Source organism: Protopterus annectens, chromosome 14.part0 (genome assembly GCF_019279795.1).
Source record: "Protopterus annectens isolate FY-2018-M chromosome 14.part0, PAN1.0, whole genome shotgun sequence".
Classification (NCBI taxonomy): Eukaryota; Metazoa; Chordata; order Ceratodontiformes; family Protopteridae; genus Protopterus; species Protopterus annectens.
Window position 1 is genome coordinate 933,194,846 of NC_056748.1, and position 20,349 is coordinate 933,215,194.

Here is a 20,349-nt window from a genome sequence, read left to right on the forward strand (position 1 = left end):
CCTTGTACCAGCAAGCACCACAAGCGTAGTCTTAACGAATTTTTATTTTTCACAAACGTTTTCGCCGCACAGCAGTGCGGCTTCCTCAGAGAAAAGCAATTAACAATGAGGTAAAGTGCACACCCCTTTTATACAAGGCAAAAGGGAAATGACAACATAGTTAAAAACAAAAACAAAACCCATTGTTATCTTAAAAAACAAATTAAGACTTATCAAAGTCAACATATTCCACGAAGAGAATATACAGGCCATAGTTCATGTTGATATTAGCCATTTAAAAATATAATGAAATACTACCAAAGAAAGAAGTTGCCCTGCCACATGACTCTTTAAAATTACCGAGTGTGTACAACCCTCCCATCCATCCTTCCCTTCAGCTGTTTGAAAGGGTCTGTGAAGCAGATATTAGACACTCCTTTAAGGCACGCAATAATTACACCGAAATCCCACGTTATAACATCACTAAAGAACAAGTTTCTCTTTTGGATGAATTATGTCACTTCCCAGTTCGAGTAGTTAAACCCGACAAAGGAGGTGGTCTAGTAATTATGGATAACTTAATGTACATTGAAAAAATGCTTGATGTTCTTAATTCACCAGCCTACTCCCCAGCCTCCCTAAATGAAATACACCGCACTCACAACACGATGAGGGGCCTCTTCCGAGACCTGTTCTTACAGGGTAAGATTGACCTTGAAACTTACAATTTCATTGACATTACACTGCCAAAAATACCAGTCATGTTTGGCATCCCTAAGGTCCATAAGGATGTCAACAATCCACCTATGCGTGCGCTGGTTGATGGTAGATCATCTATGACATATCCCAGTGCCAAACTGGTGGATAGGATCCTGTCTAAATACCTGAAGGACCTTCGCGGTGTATGTAAAGATTCCTGGACCTTTCTAGGTAACTTTAATAACATCCCGTTCGATGCTGAGAATAACTTTCTCACCATCGACGTTGTAGATTTATACACCTCCATTCCACATCAGGAAGCTGTGGAATGGATATCACTTTTGCTTACAGATTGTGGAGCACCACAAATTGAAATTGATTTGGTCACAGAAGTCTTGGATATAGTCCTGTCATCCAATTACTTCCTCTTTGACAAGGAGTACTTTTTACAGAAAAAAGGTGTGGCGATGGGCTCCCCTTGCGGGGCTTCCGTCGCCAACTTTTTTATGGGTTTTTGGGAAAAGAACTTCCTCTTCTCGGCTAGTGAAAGGATGCGGCCAGTGCAATTTTACACAAGATATCTGGACGACATCTTCATCCTTTTCCATGGTAGTGACACAGAAGCCATAGACTTTGTCCATTTTCTAAATGGTACGACTGACTTCTTGAAATTCACTTCAAAATTTTCATCACTAGAAATTGACTACCTCGACGTAAAGTTGAGAAAGGAAGGTAACACTTACACATCTAGTGTCTATAGAAAGCCAACATACTGTAATTCGTTCCTGCACTTCACAAGCCACCACCCCTTCAAACAAAAGAGATCTATTGTGAAGGGACAAATGGTTAGGGCTGTTAGAATGTGCAGTGATTTTGACACCTTCCAGAATGAATGTACCCTATTGTGTAATATGTTCCTTAATAGGGGTTACCCAACATACCTCGTTGATGAGATTCGGTCGGAAGTGACAGTTAAAAGGACAAATGGGGTTTATAAACCAATCCTGCAATGTCATACATCACTTGACCTTAGCACCAACGATGCCTTACAGTCACCCGTTGATGGTATCCCCTTACTAAACGATACCTCTTTGACTAACCATCAGCTACGTCCATACTTATAGTCTCAACTCTCAGACTACTACTGCACTCATTAGGAAAAATTGGCAATTCATTTTGGGGAGCCCAGGTTTCTCTGAGAAATTAGGCCTTTTTCCTAATTTTGTTTTTAAGAGAAACAACAATCTTAAGGAACTTCTACAGAGGGACCTAACCAAAAAAACTTTCAACAAACGCATGGGTATGTACTCATGCGGTTTCTGCAACTGGTGTCACAAAATGAGGGTAGGGCAGACCTACACAATACGGGATAGGAAGTATTCGATCCAAGCCCCACTTAATTGTGAAAGTAGATCAGTTGTATATGCGGCCTTCTGTGATTGCTGTCCCTCATTCTACCTGGGGAAGACCGATCGCAGACTTAGGGATCGTGTCTATGAGCATATGTATGCAATTAAGAAGAACTCTGATGTAAATGCCTTGGCTAAACATATTGACAACCATCCTGGGCACTCCTTTTCGTTTATGGCCATAGATCAAGTGACCAATAACATTCGGGGAGGCCCTATACCTCTACTTTTAGAAGTACGTGAACTGGAGTGGCAATTGCGTTTCAACGCATTTTGCTACCCAGGTTTAAACGAAAATTGCAACATCTCAGCAGTACTTAAGCTGAGGAGTTACTTAAGGTAGTACTCTACTCTGTAGGTATACTTTATTAGTTCATGCATACACAATGCTCTCCCTTTTCCAACTTTTTCCTGCTTTGTACCTGGTTATTTATTAGTGTGCTTAGGCTGAGGCACCACTTATGACAGGTTACTGCTTAGATTTCATATTGTAATAGCTATATGTTAAAATATATATCTACATGTCATTCAGCTGTGTACTGTGTCTAATATTCATAATGGGTGATTAGTATCTTCACCCCTCTCTTATCTACTGTTGCTTTGCATGATTTACCTCTTTTCATGAGTCACCATTAGATCGACCTTCATGTTGAATATTTTTGTTATCATGATTTTATATTATTTTTAAATATTTTACCTTATTTTTATGTTAATTTCTTTGGTAGTATTTCATTATATTTTTAAATGGCTAATATCAACATGAACTATGGCCTGTATATTCTCTTCGTGGAATATGTTGACTTTGATAAGTCTTAATTTGTTTTTTAAGATAACAATGGGTTTTGTTTTTGTTTTTAACTATGTTGTCATTTCCCTTTTGCCTTGTATAAAAGGGGCGTGCACTTTACCTCATTGTTAATTGCTTTTCTCTGAGGAAGCCGCACTGCTGTGCGGCGAAAACGTTTGTGAAAAATAAAAATTCGTTAAGACTACGCTTGTGGTGCTTGCTGGTACAAGGTCTCCGTGGCACATTCTTGGATTTTCAACAGTTTCTGGTTTTCGTACTTGCTAGTTTTTTAATTCTATTTTCTAGGACCAGGTAGTACATTTTAATGTCAACATTTATGAGGGAGATAGGTCTATAATTAAATGGGTTGGCACAAACAGACATTTTACATACAAATACATGTAGATGATACGAGTATTTCCATAATTTAATTACAAGAGATTTGGAGAGTCAGTTAAGACCATACTTACTCAGTTGAGACCAGCAGGATATTTTAGTCAAATGTTCATGATGGTAGTAAAAAGGGTCTACCCCATATGTAAAAAAAAAAAAATGTTGGATGTTCACTGCATGATGCAAGAGACAAAGCACATCATAGGGTTTACACCCTTGACATTGTAAGCATCACTTTGCATATTTAAATTATTGTCCAAACAACCTAAGGGTATGAGTGTCACAAATTATGCAGAATTGTTACATTTTGAGAAAAAAACATAGAGGTGGAAATAGGAACAAATTATGCTTTACCAAGAAATACAGTACAATAGCAGTATGTTTAACTGTGTACTTGGACACAATCCAATGTTACCTTCTCCTTTTGGGGCTGATTATTGACTGGGAATCAGAAAGGTATTCATTGATGAACTGCAGTAGTAACATGAAGGAAAATATATCACAGAATCTGTAGCAGTTCCTGACAAAATAAAAAACTCTAAAACTTAAATTGCCAGACTTTACTTCAGCAGAATGAACAGAGCTCAAAGCAGATTTACATTTCCTAGAAATACCAGGTTTGCCTGTAGACCTGTTCCCTGGTAGTTCATATATAGTGACAAGTTTGACATGGCATCTTACTTAACAAAGAAGGGTACTGTAGAAGTCTGGCAAACCTTTACAACATGCACACATACTAAAAATGTTGTTTTCACTGTAGAAGTCTGGCAAACCTTTTGAACCTGCACACATACTAACAATGTTGTTTTCACTGTAGAAGTCTGGCTAACCTTTACAACATGCACACATACTAACAATGTTGTTTTCACTGTAGAAGTCTGGCCAACCTTTACAACATGCACACATACTAACAATGTTGTTTTCACTGTAGTAGTCTGGCAAGCCTTTACAACATGCACACATACTAACAATGTTGTTTTCACTGTAGACGTCTGGCCAACCTTTACAACATGCACACATGCTAACAAATTTGTCTTCACAGGTCTGGCAAACCTTTACAACATGCACAAAAACTAACAATGTCGTTTTCACTGTAGAAGTCTGTCAACCTTTACAACATACACACAAACTAACAATGTTGTTTTCACTGTAGAGGTCTGGCAAACCTTTACAACATACACACAAGCTAACAATGTTGTTTTTACTGTATAAGTCTGGCCAACCTTTACAGCATGCACACATACTAACAATGTTGTTTTCACTGTAGAAGTCTGGTCAACCTTTACAACATGCACACAAACTAACAATGTTGTTTTCACTGTAGACTGGCAAACCTTTACAACATGCACCATACTAACAATGTTGTTTTCACTGTAGAAGTCTGGCAAACCTTTACAACATGCACACAAACTAAATTGTTTTCACTGTACAAGTCTGGCCAACATTTACAACATGCACACATACTAACAATGTTGTTTTCACTGTAGAAGTCTGGCCAACCATTACAACATGCACACAAACTAACAATGTTTTTACTGCAGATGTCTGGCAATCCTTTACAACATGGACACATACTAACAATGTTGCTTTCACTGTAGAAATCTGGCAAACCTTTACAACATGCACACAAACTAACAATGTTGTTTTCACTGTAGAAGTCTGGCAATCCTTTACAAAAAGCACACAAATTAACAATGTTGTTTTCACTGTAGAACTCTGGCCATCCTTTACAACATGCACACATACTAACAATGTTGTTTTCACTGTAGAAGCCTGGCAAACCTTTACAACATGCACACAAACTAACAATGTTGTTTTCACTGTAGAGGTCTGGCAAACCTTTACAACATGCATACAGTAACAATGTTGTTTTCACTGTAGTAGTGTGGCAAACCTTTACAACATGCACACATACTAACAATGTTGTTTTCACTGTAGAAGTCTGGCAAACCTTTACAACATGCACACAGTAACATTTGTTTTCACTGTAGTAGTGTGGCAAACCTTTACAACATGCACACATACTAACAATGCTATTTTCACTGTAGATGTCTAGCAAACCTTTACAACACGCACACATGCTAACAATGTTGTTTTTACTGTAGTAGTGTGGCAAACCTTTACAACATGCACACATACTAACAATATAGTTTTTACTGTAGAAGTCTGGCAAACCTTTACAACATGTACACAAACTAATTGACTTTTTAAATTTATTAAGTAAGTATTTAAACTGTGACTTCCTGTTTTTATTGATCTGAAGAAGTTTATTCATTGCAATAAACGAAAAGCACTTAATCTTTTACTACCAGTGTTGTACTACAGCGTGGTTCTTTTTCTTCTTTTTTCGATTTTCAGTAGTTTGTTTTTGCCTGTGTTTCTTGCCAGTTTGTCTGATGGCGTTAGAGAAAGATTCTCACAGTCCGAGTACCTCCCTGGATGATATTCCTGAAGTTTTCATGAATGCTGCTAATAATGAACATTCAACTGAAACTCCTTTCGAATCAAGTAACAATAATCATATTCTTACCTCTTTGATGGCACGACTAGACCTGCTTTTCGGCCGGATGGAAAATCTCGAACGGCAAGTGAAGATTATTAAGTATCCTTCATCCATTTTGGTCACTCCGACCGGTTTGATTACATCGCCAGGTCCGAATGGAGAACCGCTTCAACCTTCAGCAGCAGCGTCAGTGAACAAACGGCCATCTAGTACCGAGATAAGACCAACAGCATGTGGAGTTAATGGGCCCGACAACTCACAGGTTATTAACCAGTCTACCACTGAGTGTGGGCAGAGGAGTATTACAGCCTTAGAACTCCCTACAGTTCCCAACCATCAGCGGCAGAAGTCTAATAATCCTAGTTCAGATTCAGTGATTCATTCGAGTGTTATAGGGGCAACCAGTATACCGGATATTAATTATTGGTTAACGGATAATTTTTCGTTTACTTTAGCATCAGACCAATTACCTTCAACGAATGCCGTCTTTCAAGGTGAGCAGGTTAATATTTCTACTCATCTTAAAAATTTTGATAACTTCTTGGTGAAGCTGAAAAAGACTCAGTTAGAAATATCATATTTTCAAGAATGCCTTAGACTCAAGATAGTTCCGAAGAGTCTTCGGCATCACCAATATCCTACTGGTCTGACTGCAAATTCACAGTTTCACATAGATCTCCTTGCTCTCTTTGATCAACAAGGTTTAGAGTTGCTTAACCTAATGATTAAACATTATACTATCTTGGTTGAATCTCTGAGTAAACAAGTGGCTGAATTAGATGAAATAATTAAGCTAGACTCAGAGTTCATTCGTTACAAATATGAATATAACAGGATCTTTTCAAGCATAGAGCAGTATCTTGGCAAATTGAAAAACAAAAAAATTAGAAAGATCAACAGAGACTTGAAGGCGTATAAAGATGAAACAGCATATCCAAAACCTTCATTTGCACAAGTCTGGCAGCCCTTCAATAGACATGCCAAACTTGCTCAACCTAACAATGGTGAATTACCTTCTAATGTGAATTCATCCCAGGCAATTTATGTCCCGGGCACTGTTGCCGACTGTCTCAATGCTTTACCTGACTTGGATTCTGTTCCACTTGACAATCATAAAAAATCTGGTCATTATAACTTAAGGTCTAATTACCCTAATTTTTTAGGAACAAAGCCAAAACAACAGGTTGGTTTTCCCAACCAGAAGAACAAATAGAAACAGAGACAGTAGCGCTAGATAAATCTAGTGTCGAGAGTCCACTGAGAGACTGTGTGGATGCAGATATTGTCCCTATATGTAGACCTGTTAACGGACATCGGGACATTAGCTCAACAGTTGACTTAGACATTTCTGATGCTCCTGTTGTCAGTTATGAAAATACAGTTAATATTCCTGTTATACTTACGAACAACCAGGGTGACTTTAATGTTTATAATTTTTCCACTGTGAATGTTTCTCCTGAACTAGTTGAGTTACTATCCAAAGGTTACACTTATGTGCCAGCTCAAAAAGCAGATTTGGTAAAAACAATTATCGATCTGAAATTATATGTTAGGAAGCTCAATTTGAATTTGATGTTTGGAGGTTCTTATTCTTTCGATGATAATAATTTTAGGATTCCTAGCACTTATAATCCCCCACTTCAGCCCCTTCTACAGATGTTTGAAATGGTTTGCGAATTAGACATTCGTCAAAACTTTAATAAAATATTACATTATTCTACACCGAATGTGTATTCCAACAAAAAAGAAATGGAAATTATAAACTTGATTAAACTCCAGAACATCAGATTTTGCAAACCTGATAAGGGAGGGGGTCTTGTGTTATTCGATGAGACTGATTATCAAGAAAGGATGATCAGTTTATTGGACAGTCCTTCGTACTCTATTAGCTCTCGCTCTGAAGTAAATAGAGCTTATACCAACATTAAGGAACACATACAAGAAATGTTTATTGAGGGTAGAATAACACAACATATTTATAACTACCTATCTATCACATTCCCAAGATTTCTGTGCTTGTTTGGCATCCCTAAAATCCACAAGGATGTTCATAACCCACCCATGAGACCACTTGTAGATGGCCGTGGTTCTCCCACCTATCCATGCGCCAAAGTTGTGGACAATATCCTACAGAAATACCTAGTCAACTTTTCCCAAATCTGTAAGGACTCTTGGTCCTTTTTGGGTAAAATCAACAACTTAGTCTTTAATGCAAAGTACAGTTTCCTTACCATTGGCGTTAAGGACTTGTACACTTGCATTCCCCAAGACTTAGCAGTTGACTGGGTGGAAAAACTACTTAGGTCCTATGGTGGTAGTGCGAATGAAGTGGAGTTGGTCCATGAACTGTTGGATTTAGTCTTGACTAATAATTATTTCACATTTGGTAATAATTTCTATTTGCAGAAAACTGGAGTAGCCATGGGTTCCCCTTGTGGGGCTAGTGTCGCTAATCTAGTTATGGCCCAATGGGAACATGACCACATATTTAGTAGCTGTCCATTTAAAGATGAGATGATTTTTTTACACTCGTTACTTGGACAATATCTTCATCTTATTAGATGGCGACCTACCCATGAACAAAGCATTAGTGGAATATTTCAATTCAACCACACAGTTTTTGAAATTTACTGCCACTTTTCATACGAGTGTCATCTCGTATCTGGATATTTCACTCTCCAAAGATATGGTCTTCCAGAAATACTTAGCCAATATTTTTAGGAAAGTTACATACTCCAATTCTTTTTTGCATTACTCTAGTTGTCATCCTACCTATCAGAAGCGGGCGATTGTCAAAGGTCAGTTAGTGAGGGCAGCCCATATTATTACACTAGACAGTGAGTTTGTTAATGTATGTAGGCACCTAAGGAATATGTTTTTACATCGAGGCTACCCGGATGAAATGCTTGATGCCATTATAGAAGAAGTTTCAATTAAGCGTCAATACCACTTTTATGAACCGATTCTGAATGGTGATTCGGCTCATATTAACAACTTTGTACTACCGAGCATAGGCTCAGAGAACAAGCACTTGAATAATTTCTCATCTGATAGTCCTGGGGTCTCATTCATAAGTACTTACAGTCTGAACAGTAATGATTGTGTTCAGACACTACGCAAAAATTGGGAGTTACTCAAAAATGACAACATCATTTATCAAAAACTTGGCAACCATCCTTTTGTCATTTATAGAAAGGCTAGAAATCTTAAAGCCCTCCTGGAACAGCATAATGGTTATAAGCCTTTGACAGTTGGAATGTTTAAATGTCAGGCATGCAACTACTGTCAACACATTATAGAATCCAATAGATTTAAAGTGCATGATCATGAAAAAAAAAAAAAAAAAAAAAAAATATTTCTCCTTTCCTAAACTTTCCTAGCTAGTTGTTCCAGTGATCAGATTTTGCTGATCCCTGGGCTTTGTATTTGGTTTCTGTGTTCCTCCATTTTCTTGTGTGGCCAGAGGTAGTTTCTTTACTCACCAGTGGGAGTGGGGAGTACTGAGCTGCTTGTTTGTCCTCAGAGGAGTGGTTAGAAGCAGCAACTAGTAATTCGTCGGCCATTTTCGGTCATTTCCAGCCCCCTGCTATAAAGCACGCGTTAGCGCGCTTTAGCGCAATTTAGAGCGATTTAGAGCGGAGCTGCTACCGTTGCACACTAGGGCAGCGCCGGTTAATCAGATTTAAACTATTAGGGCTACCTAAAGTCCACTCTTCAAATTTTCCCTTAAAACTACCTTCCTCAAAGTATACTACTGTTCTATTTAGTGTATCCTACAACTATAAATTATCTCTACTTGACTCCCAAGTAGACTATTCTCTATCTGTATAGCGAAGCACTTGCTCCTACAGTACTTATCACCTCGATACAGCACTCTTGTTATATAAAGTACCCCAAAAAAGCAAACCCCATTTCTCGGTCACCCACATCCCCAGAACCTTTTCTTAAGTTTTTCTGTCTATTCCTTCTAGCATGTCGAGGGATCAGTTGCTAATGTCCTCTCCTGCTCAGCTGGTGAACCTGGGAATATTGAGGCAATGTTACAATTGCCTCATGTACACAGACAACCCTCTCCTCCTCCCACAAAACACAAATACATGCGAGAGATGCAACTATATGGCCAAACTGGAGGCTGAGCTCTCTCAACATAGGACTGGCATGACCAGACAGGAGGAGAAGGTAACCACACACACTATAGACCCAGTCTCACATAATACCATCACAACCTCAAATCATATACATAAACACACAAAGACATACTCGGAGGCTCTGATCAAAATCTACCAAAACAGCAGAGGCCACCAAAGCAGACACCCAAACAACTACCACCTCAGAACACAACACCTGCAACACATAGACCACACAGTCAGAGTGTCAAGCAGTCACAACCCTTAAGGCCAAACACAATGCCAGACACACTAGTCATTGGTGACTCCATAGTCAGACACACTGACGTCCCGCTCACCAGACTGAGTAAGGAGAAGGTCACAGTAAGCTGCCTGTCGGGTGCTAGAATCTGCCACATAACGCATGCACTCAGGTCTCTCAACAGCAGGTACAAGTACGACTCAATCATTGTCCACGCTGGTGTTAACGACCTGAGACATACCTCCTTGGACTACATGAAAAGAGACATAGAGGAGCTCTCTGATTATGTAGCCCAAGCAGGTATGACCCTGACCTTGAGCAGTATCCTACCTTCACCAAGAATGATGCCACAATACAGAGATAAGATGATCAGCTTTAACAATTGGCTTAAACTCTGGTGTCATTCAAAGGGGATCCAATGTCTGTCTGCCTGGGATGACATGCTGGACAAGGCACGCTCGTTGTCAAGGGATGGCTTGCACTTGTCACCCCTGGGATTCCAGATTTTGGCAAAGGCTCTTGCCACCCCCATAGTGCCTTTTTTAGGCAAGGCTCAAATTCTAAACCTACCACCCTAGAACAAAACAAAGAAAAAAAACTAAGGGTAATGCTGCTCAATGCCAGAAGTCTCAACCTCAAGATGCACGCACTCAAGGCCCTTCTCAGTATGGAGAACATCGATGTCTGTGCTGTGACAGAAACCTGGTTCAAGGCTCCTGAGAGCACCCCAGCACTATCAGGTTTTACCTCATATCATGCGTTCCGGCCCCAAAACCCGGACAATACCAAGAAAGGAGGAGGGGTATCCATATTCATCAAGGACACCCACACCTCAAGATTGGTGGCATCGCACGATGCATCGGAAACCATCCAGGTGCAATTAACCATAGGCAAGATTGCTCTGCAATTTGTAGCATGTTACAGGCCACCCTCGCAAACTCAGGAACCTCATATGGCCTTCCTGAAAACACTGGAGGGGATAAATGTATCTCCGAACACCATCTTACTAGGTGACTTCAACTACCCTAATATAGACTGGGAACACTACTCAAGCCCAAACACTCTAGCCCAAAAGTTCCTGGAATTCATAAACTCAAATGCCATGGAACAACTAGTCACCATCCCCACAAGAGGAGAAAACATACTTGATCTCATCATCACGAACATGGGAGCACAATGTTCAACGCCAGAAGTATACCCCTCACTGGTGAGATCTGATCACAAACTAATCTCGCTGGAGGTCCTCATCCCGCCCCCACCGAAATGAAAAGACCACAGTAAAGAACTTCTCGAGAGCCGACTTCACACTTCTAAAGACTAGTGTGGTCTCCTTTAAGGCCCCTGAGCCGGCAGTTAACATTACTCAAACCGCTGAATCACTTACAAATGCCTTCTACCAGCACCTGCAGGGCTGCATGGATCAGGCAATCCCAAGCAAAACAAAGACTCTTTGTACCAAAGGCAAGCGTCCAGTCTGGTGGACCCCAGCCATAAACAAACTCTACAACAAAAGGAGAAAGCTACTACAAGATAGAGCAAAATCCTTAAAAGGTAAGACACCGCTGATCACTATAAGTAAAAGCTAAGAGCTCTCATAAAATCATCCAAAGCTAATTTTGAGAAAAAATAGCTAAGGACTCTAAAGACAACCATAAGGCATTCTTTAGCTATGTCAGAAACCTAGGAGGAAACTCCCAGATATGCTCAGAATTAGTTCAAAATGATATGAAGATTACTGATCCTACAGACATTGCCAACATACTGGCTGACAGGTTCAGTGCAAACTCCCCCCCTCCCCCCCCTAAAGGAGAGATATCTATACCAAATGATTGTATGCCCCCAAACATCTCTAACGCCCAGGTGAGAACTGCTCTCTCCAAGGCAAAGAACACAGCATCCATGGGACCTGATGGTGTCCCCGGCTGTGTGCTCCATGAACTCAACGAGGAATTAAACCCACAGTTAGGACAGCTGTTTAATCTTAGCCTCACCTCGGATATGCACCCAGGAGTGGCACAGCGACTGTGGTCCCACTCCACAAAGGCGGTGCCTCCACCGACCCTGGAAATTACCGTCCCATTAGCTTGACAAGCCTTATCTGCAAAGCCATGGAGAGGATCATAATGGATCTCATAAATAAAGACATAGGGAACTTGCAGACTTTGGATCCAACCCAGTTTGGCTTTGTCAAAGGCAGATCATGCCTTTTAAACTTGGTTGACTTTTTTTGAAACAGTCACCAAGGCCATTGACGAGGGAAAGGCAGTCCATACAGCCTACCTAGACCTGGTGAAGGCTTTTGATACAATACCTCACTCGGGTATCATTGAAAAACTCATCAACTTAAATGTAAACCCATACATTACAAGATGGGTTGCAAACTGGCTGAGTGACAGAACCCACAGGGTCAGAGTTGCTGGCGCCATGTCAGACTCAAAGCCTGTCACAAGTGGTGTCCCACAGGGCTCAGTCCTGGGCCCACTCTTGTTTGGCATCTACTTTTCTGAAGTACAAGCAAACACAGGAGGGTTATGGCTGACAAAGTTTGCAGATGACTGCAAACTGGGCCGTAGTTGAAAACACATCCAACACAGATATCCTTCAGAAGGGTCTCATAGAAACGGATAACTGGTGCCAGAGCCATGGCCTAAAGTTAAATGCCAAGAAATGCATAGTCATACCCTTCGGGAAAAATAAGGTTACCCCTAGCTACCATATAGGTGGCAATCCACTGAACACAGAAGAAGTTATTAGGGACCTGGGAACCCAGGTTGACAGTAGCCTTTCATTCGACACTCATATTGCTAAAGTAGTTAGGAAGACCTTCTACATTACCCACCTTATCATGAAGGGATTCACATCTAGATCAAGGGAAGTCATAGTCTCCCTATACTCATCACTCATCAGACCAATGATCGAGTACAATGCCCCATTCGGAATGTATCTGACCCGACACTTGCAGCAGCTGGAGAGGCCACAAAGTTCCTCACCAAAAGGATAAAGGGTCTCAAAATCTGTCTTATGCTGCCCGACTGAAAGAACTCCAGTTATATTCAGTTGCTTACCGCTTGCTCAGAGGTGACCTATGCCTGACATACAAGGCCATGTCAAACCCAGATTTGATGAACATGCTTCATCTCAAAAAATCTAGATCCCTCAGAGCCACAAGGGCGGGAGACTTAAACCTCGACACGGTTATTAATAGGGCGTGCTGGAGGGATAGATTCATCACCCAAAGACTCCCTATGCTGTGGAACAAAATCCCGGTTTATGTGAGGCAGAGCACCTCGCTGGCCTTGTTCAAGAGGAATCTTGACCAATGGATGGGAGATCGCAGATACACCCCAGGGGTTACCTCAGTGTCACTGCTCAACAGAGGCACAGCAAAATAATGGGCATAGTTTCTCCAAACTAAAGGGGTGGCGTAAGCCACAAAACTATGGGCTAGGCTTATAAATGCCCTCGGGCAGATAGCCTAGTATGAACCTATGAACCTATGAACCTATGAATTTAAATTGAATATTAGAGCTAACTGCAACTCAAGATCAGTGATTTACTTAGCTATGTGTCAAATCTGCCCAGCTTTTTACGTGGGCAAAACTGAACAACTCCTACGTGAACGCATATATGAACACATCTATGCGATTAGGAAGCAGAAATTAGATAATGCTTTAGCTAAGCATATTTCACTGTTTCTTAACCATTCATTTAAATTCATGATTATTGATCAAATTAAACAAGATTTTAGGGGTGCCCCACTTCCAATCAAGTTAGAAGAGCGAGAGCTGGAGTGGCAAATTAGACTTAATGCATATAGTGCACCAGGACTTAATGAGAATTGTTCTCTTAGTAGTGTCCTTAAACTTAGGAGTCTCTGTAGGTAGGCTGTGTATAAGTTCTTACACAGCGCTATGATTAAGCTATGTTTTGTTGTTGAGTAACTTCGTTCTCATAGTACTACTTTACTGTGTTTTGTATTCCTCTATCATATTGATTTGTTTGATATATTGTTAGTGCCATGTCATGCACATTTAGTGTGCTAATATAGTTACTAGTATACATTTTTAGATTACGAATACTAATTAGTTTTTTATTATTTATTATTTTTTACGGCCTACTTAGAATTTGTTGTAGTAGGTTAGACATTGACACTATTCCTCTTATAATGTTCGTGAATCACGAGTTTCTTTAAATAGTTTTTTGGTTTAGTTGTGCTTTATAGTAAGATGAGTTTTGCAAGGGTGTTATCACTTTAAGTATGTAATTGACTTTTTAAATTTATTAAGTGAGTATTTAAACTGTGACTTCCTGTTTTTAATTGATCTGAAGAAGTTTATTCATTGCAATAAACGAAAAGCGCTTAATCTTTTACTACCAGTGTTGTACTACGGCGTGGTTCTTTTTCTTCTTTTTTCGATTTTCAGTAGTTTGTTTTTGCCTGTGTTTCATGCACACAAACTAACAATGTTGTTTTCAAAGGGGAATTAATACCCTATAGATGCACATTTCTGAAAGGTTAAAGGACTTCAAAAAATGACTAAAGCTGGGTTACAAGATAATAATGTAGCTAACCAAACCTAGAAACTAAGCGAACAAACTATTAAAAATGACAAATTCCAGTCTACAGAGACTCCAACTGTAACTCCTAAACCACTGTATGATAATGAATAGTTCATACAAATAAACAATACTTAAACATAAAACATGAATTTAAACACTTTTATTTTATTTAAATACCAAACTTCATCAGAACAACAGCCTTTAAAATCATTTAGTTTAAATAAGTCAATCAATAAATCACATGACAGACCAGCCCCTAAACAGCACCAATCACATTCTCTTAAGTCTAATGCAAAAGCGGTCTTGAATAACCAACCACTTAATCAGATACTGTACAAAGCACCAGTTTTATACCAAGCACTTTCTATTCAAACCAAAGCAAGAGCAATAAAACTTCCCTAAAATTAAAAAAAGATGGATAATATATAAAACTCTAATACATAATTATTAAATCTTCCCATAGATAATAAATTAATATAATAAATAAGAAGTTAAAGTTAAATAGTTAAAATGACACCCATAATACACTTCCCCTACCCAGCAGCAACATCAGCAACAACAATCCCAGTAAACAAGGTGATCGAAACAACTAAGAGCAAAGTCAAATGTAAACTATAATCAATGGAGACCAAGGCCAAAAAATCAGTTTTCAGTGAGGGGCCAAACATATTGTAAAATTGGGTCTATATTACATCGTCAAACTTCAAAAAGTTCGAATGATGTAATATCGAACCTAAACGTCTGAAACCTGAAAATAGCAAAGCCACGGCACATTGATTTTTTTACCAGGGAAGAAAAAAATCAGTGGGCTGTTTTTGGGGCTTTGCTATTTCCTCTACTGTGGTGCAATCTCGGAGTAGGTATATTTAAGTGGGGGGGGATGTGGGGGGGCAAAGCACCCCACATTAGTTTAAGTTTTAAGTTGCAGTTTTTTTTTTTTTTTTTTTTTTTTTTTAGGGAACAGCGATATTTTCCCTGGAGAAAAAAATCAGTGTTCTTTGTGTTTGCTATTTTAATGTTTTGGACATTTAGGTTCGTTATTACATTGTTCAAACTTTTTGAACTTCGACGATGTAATACAGACCCGTAAAATTGGGGCATGTGAAAAATCTGCAACTTGCTAAGGTGTACCCAAATTATCTAAAATTTCATTTCGCTACATAGAATGGTTGTACAGTATTTGTATCTCACACAGTCAGCCTTTTCTCACCTGGAATAAATGCATTTCTTATTTACCTAAGCTCACTTCAGAAATACCTGTCTGTTCAACTTTATGTCAAAAAGATCAGGATTTAACCTACATGAATTCTGACAGATATGACAGCTATATGCATTAACTCATATCTATGTTTTAGCTTTTTTATTGCGCTCATTCAATTTACCTAAACCAATGCACGACTTACAGTTTCCCTCTTTTTGTCCTGACGTATTAAAAATCATGACTTTTGTAACTATTTCCCCTAAGAGAATTATCTTGTTAATATTTTTCCACCCTCCATGATCTTTAAATAACTCACATACTTGAAGCCTGATTTATTATATTCTAAATTTTATTAAGCAACATTTTTGCTACTTGTTTCTTCTGTTAGTAGAAGGACCCTTTTTAACAAACATGTCACAATAAACCAACCTGTCATACCTCCTTTTCACACTTATGACTGAATACTGTTAGTTACGATAATACAGTGCAACATTTGCATGATCATATACACATGCTGTGCATATCATGAAAGTCATATACATATACGCTGCATATTGTGAAAATCATATACAGATACTATGTGTATTGTGAAATCTGTATGATAAATCTAAATATATTATACTGAACATTTAAATGACAATATTTTCTACTAATAAATTTTAATAAAATCTTGTGCCCTAATAACACTACCCATTTATTAACTAGGTAGGCTCACTGGATGCACAGTTCCTTTTCAGAGACAACCCAGGAACAATGTCTGGTACCCAGTAGGCACATGAGAACTTAGGGAATCATCCAGCACCAGAGAACCTGCTGCTCACAGCCTTAATCTTTTGTGCCAATTGCCAGACTCATTGCTGACACCCTTATCTTAAAGATAAGAATGTCATTGTATCTGTTTTAATAAACAAATTAGTCCCTAGATCAGTATTACTATAAAATAAAACCACAACCACAAAAAGTGTCTCACACTTCCTATCTAATCGTTACCCCTGATGCACAGACATAAAAGTCATTTGTGACATTTAACATTGGGGGGAATTCTTAAAGGTTGCCATGATGTGCACCTTTATGAATTCTTCCCTTGTCTCATACATCACATTTAATCCTGCAAGTAGTGCTGCTACTTTTGTCTCAGAATTTTCCAATGTGGTTTTCATTATTTTCTCTAACTTTTTGTAGCTAGGTTATTTTTTTCCTCCCTTTGCCCCTGATTAATCAGTCAGTTAATTAGTTACTTAATTAATTGGTCTAACTTTATTCATAGTTCCAAAAAAGGAATGGAGAATTACTAATGACACATCACTGAATATGTGCAGGAAAAACATTGAAATACAAACAATACATTTAGAATGTAATTGTATCTATTTTTCAGTAATTTTAGAAAAAAAAAACATTTGTGAAAGATCCACACATGGGCATACACATAAAATAATCTGGATACAGTTACAATATACTGGTTATTATTTTTAAAGCAATTCCCAATTCTAGTTTGTTACCACTCTCTACAGGAATGAAGGTTTCCATATGTCTGCCAATAATTTTACCAATGCTGAAATCATTTTGCAAAACTAATGTTAATTTTTTATTGACTGTGAAATAAGCATGAAAACATTATTTGTGGTTTACTGATACAAAATAAATACTTGAACTTACTATATACTACAAAACATTTAATTCCTTGTGTGTCAGATATGGACTCTCACTCTGAATCTTCTGCATTACATAATTTGCATTTTTGCTTGGTTTTCACAATAAACACAAAAGGTTTGCATTCTTAAATATTTCAGCCACATAACAGCTTATACTAGCTTATCTGCTTGGATCTCAACACAAGCTAATAAATAAGAAAACAGTACAAAATTCCTCTGTTTTTCTAAATTACTACTGATTTAACTTTGGCTAGAATCTGGAACAGTGGTGAATTTCCTAGCCCTTTGTCTGCATCATGTGACAAATCATAACTGTTTTTCAACCCACAGAGATTGGTAAAGTTTTTTCTGCACTTTGTATGTAATTACCTTTCAAATGGCTTTGGAGGCATGCCTGTCTTGTCTTTACTTCACCCTCTGAAAGCATATTTGAGATATAATTGTGTCTGATACCACACATACACACACACACACACACACACACACACACACACACACACGTGTGAACAAATGTGTCCTTCTTATAATTCTTATTAATTAAATCTACTGCTACTTTCAGTTTACTTGGGCTATCCATCTTATTACAATAAGAAAAAGATGTGAATTCAGCCAAATCAGCTTCTGCAAAAGAAAATCTTATGACATAAGAAAAATTAGAGAATTCAATCAAAAGAGCTTTTGCAAAAGAAATCTTTTTAACCTGGAAAATTACACTTGCATATTTTCTTTCCCCCTTGGCAAAACTACTGTTCTAAAAATATGATCTATGACTATATAACTCAGTATAGTCTAATGCTCTGATATACCTATGCTCTCAAATTAACCTTTATGCAGTGTATATTAAATGTCTTATTTATATTTCAGCATAAATTTCTCATCAATATCTTGACATATAACATATAACCCATATATTCATTATTTTCTTTTTGAGTTAGCAAATGCAATCTGTAAAAGCTAAATCTGACACAGAAATCAGAATACTCTCAGTTTTGTCTTTATTGGATATGCAGCAAATAAATTTGAAAATAAACCTTTTGGATAACTCAAAAACATGTATTTCCTTTTATTGCATCTTCCAGAACAGACAAGGCAGACAAAGCATTTTATTTCACTGCTAAATAATTATAAACACTGTATTTTTATATACTACAGATGCTTTATGTTTCAAAGAAACCATATTTTGAATATACCTGAATTCTTGTTACATTCTGAAAACAACCCCAACAATTCTATGTACATAGAACCTTGTAATCAAATTGTATTTCAAATCCCACAAAAGGACATACATTTTTGCAAGTCATTTGACAACTCAATGCATAGGTAGGGGTTCATGTCATAACCACAGAAATATTCTGCAAACATTCTTTTAATTGTTCCTCACAGCACAAACATGACTGTGAATATGTCAGTATGTCTATTTTCAGCTACCCATGTACAGATCTGCAAATACCTTTATATTATAAGTAATTCCTGTTTCACATGCTGTGATAATATATTGATCACTGTTTATCATCCCCCTTATTTTTCATTAAGAAAAAAAAAATAGCACACAACAAATTAAAAGTCCTCACAGTAAGCATGTAAAAATGGGAGAAAATAAACCTGGCACCCTGAAACATTACATTAATTGCCAATAAAATCATTTTGTCTTTCATTTTGTGTTATAAAACAATTACTAAAAACATTAAATTGTCAGATTTCTAAGTTATGAATCATTTGGTTTACAGCCAACATCTGGAACTCATTACATTAAAATAAAACTGTCACTGAATGTTTTTTCTACACTCTGTGAATGTGATCACCAGTAAAGAAAAAATGTTTATTAACATTTACTTTTTTACAAAAGCATGTAGTTTAAAAAAGGACACATCTTTATGTTATTAGAGCATTGTCGCCTCACAGTAAGACGTCCTGTTCGATTCTCAGTTAGAGCGTCTTCTGTGTGGAGACATGCGTGAATGGGTGTACCTTCGTTGAAGGTTGTGTGTCAGGGCTGGCAACTCGGCATGTAAAAATCTACTGCCAATCATTAGCTGACCGGAGTTCCGCTGTGGCGACCCCTAACTGGGAAAAGCCAAAAGACACAAGTGTCTCTCCCTGTATAAAACAGATAGTACTAATCACTTTCTCTCTCTCTCTCTCTCCCTCGCTCTCTCTTTGCTTGCTGCTCAAGAAACCATTAATGTCAGGAGTGTCTGAATTTACAACATGCAGAATGCAAATACGTGGTATGCTTTCTGTGCTTATACAATCCCTGGAGAAAAAATGAACTGGATGTTTTTTTTACTTTTAAACTGCACAACACATATCTTTTCTAAGAATGAATGTCATCTTGTTGTGACAGTTATCCGAATACTGTACATAGTTCAGGCTTAAATATTTCTCAGAAAACATACTTCATATGACACAACTTCCCTGGAATCTTGCTGAGTTGTTCAATTTACAATACACATGGGAAGCTCTGCTACTTTAAGACTTCTAAACAATTAATCGAAAACACCATATAGCAGTTCAACTTTGCACTGCAAAAAGTTAGACTTCGAAGCATAGTCTATTTGCCTTATCAATAACAGCAAAACATTACTTTGTGTATTTCTTTTCTGCATTTTCATGACAGGGACGTAAATATTATTTCACTATCTGCACATAAGACCATGCAGCTGCAATTGATGTTTTATAAGTCTGAAAAACATGAATTTATTACCTGTCAGCTTAAGGGAAAGGCCCTTTAAAGATGTAACACAGTTTATTCCTGGCATGTAGTTAAAAAAGGTGTTCACAAGTTATTGTCTGGAAAA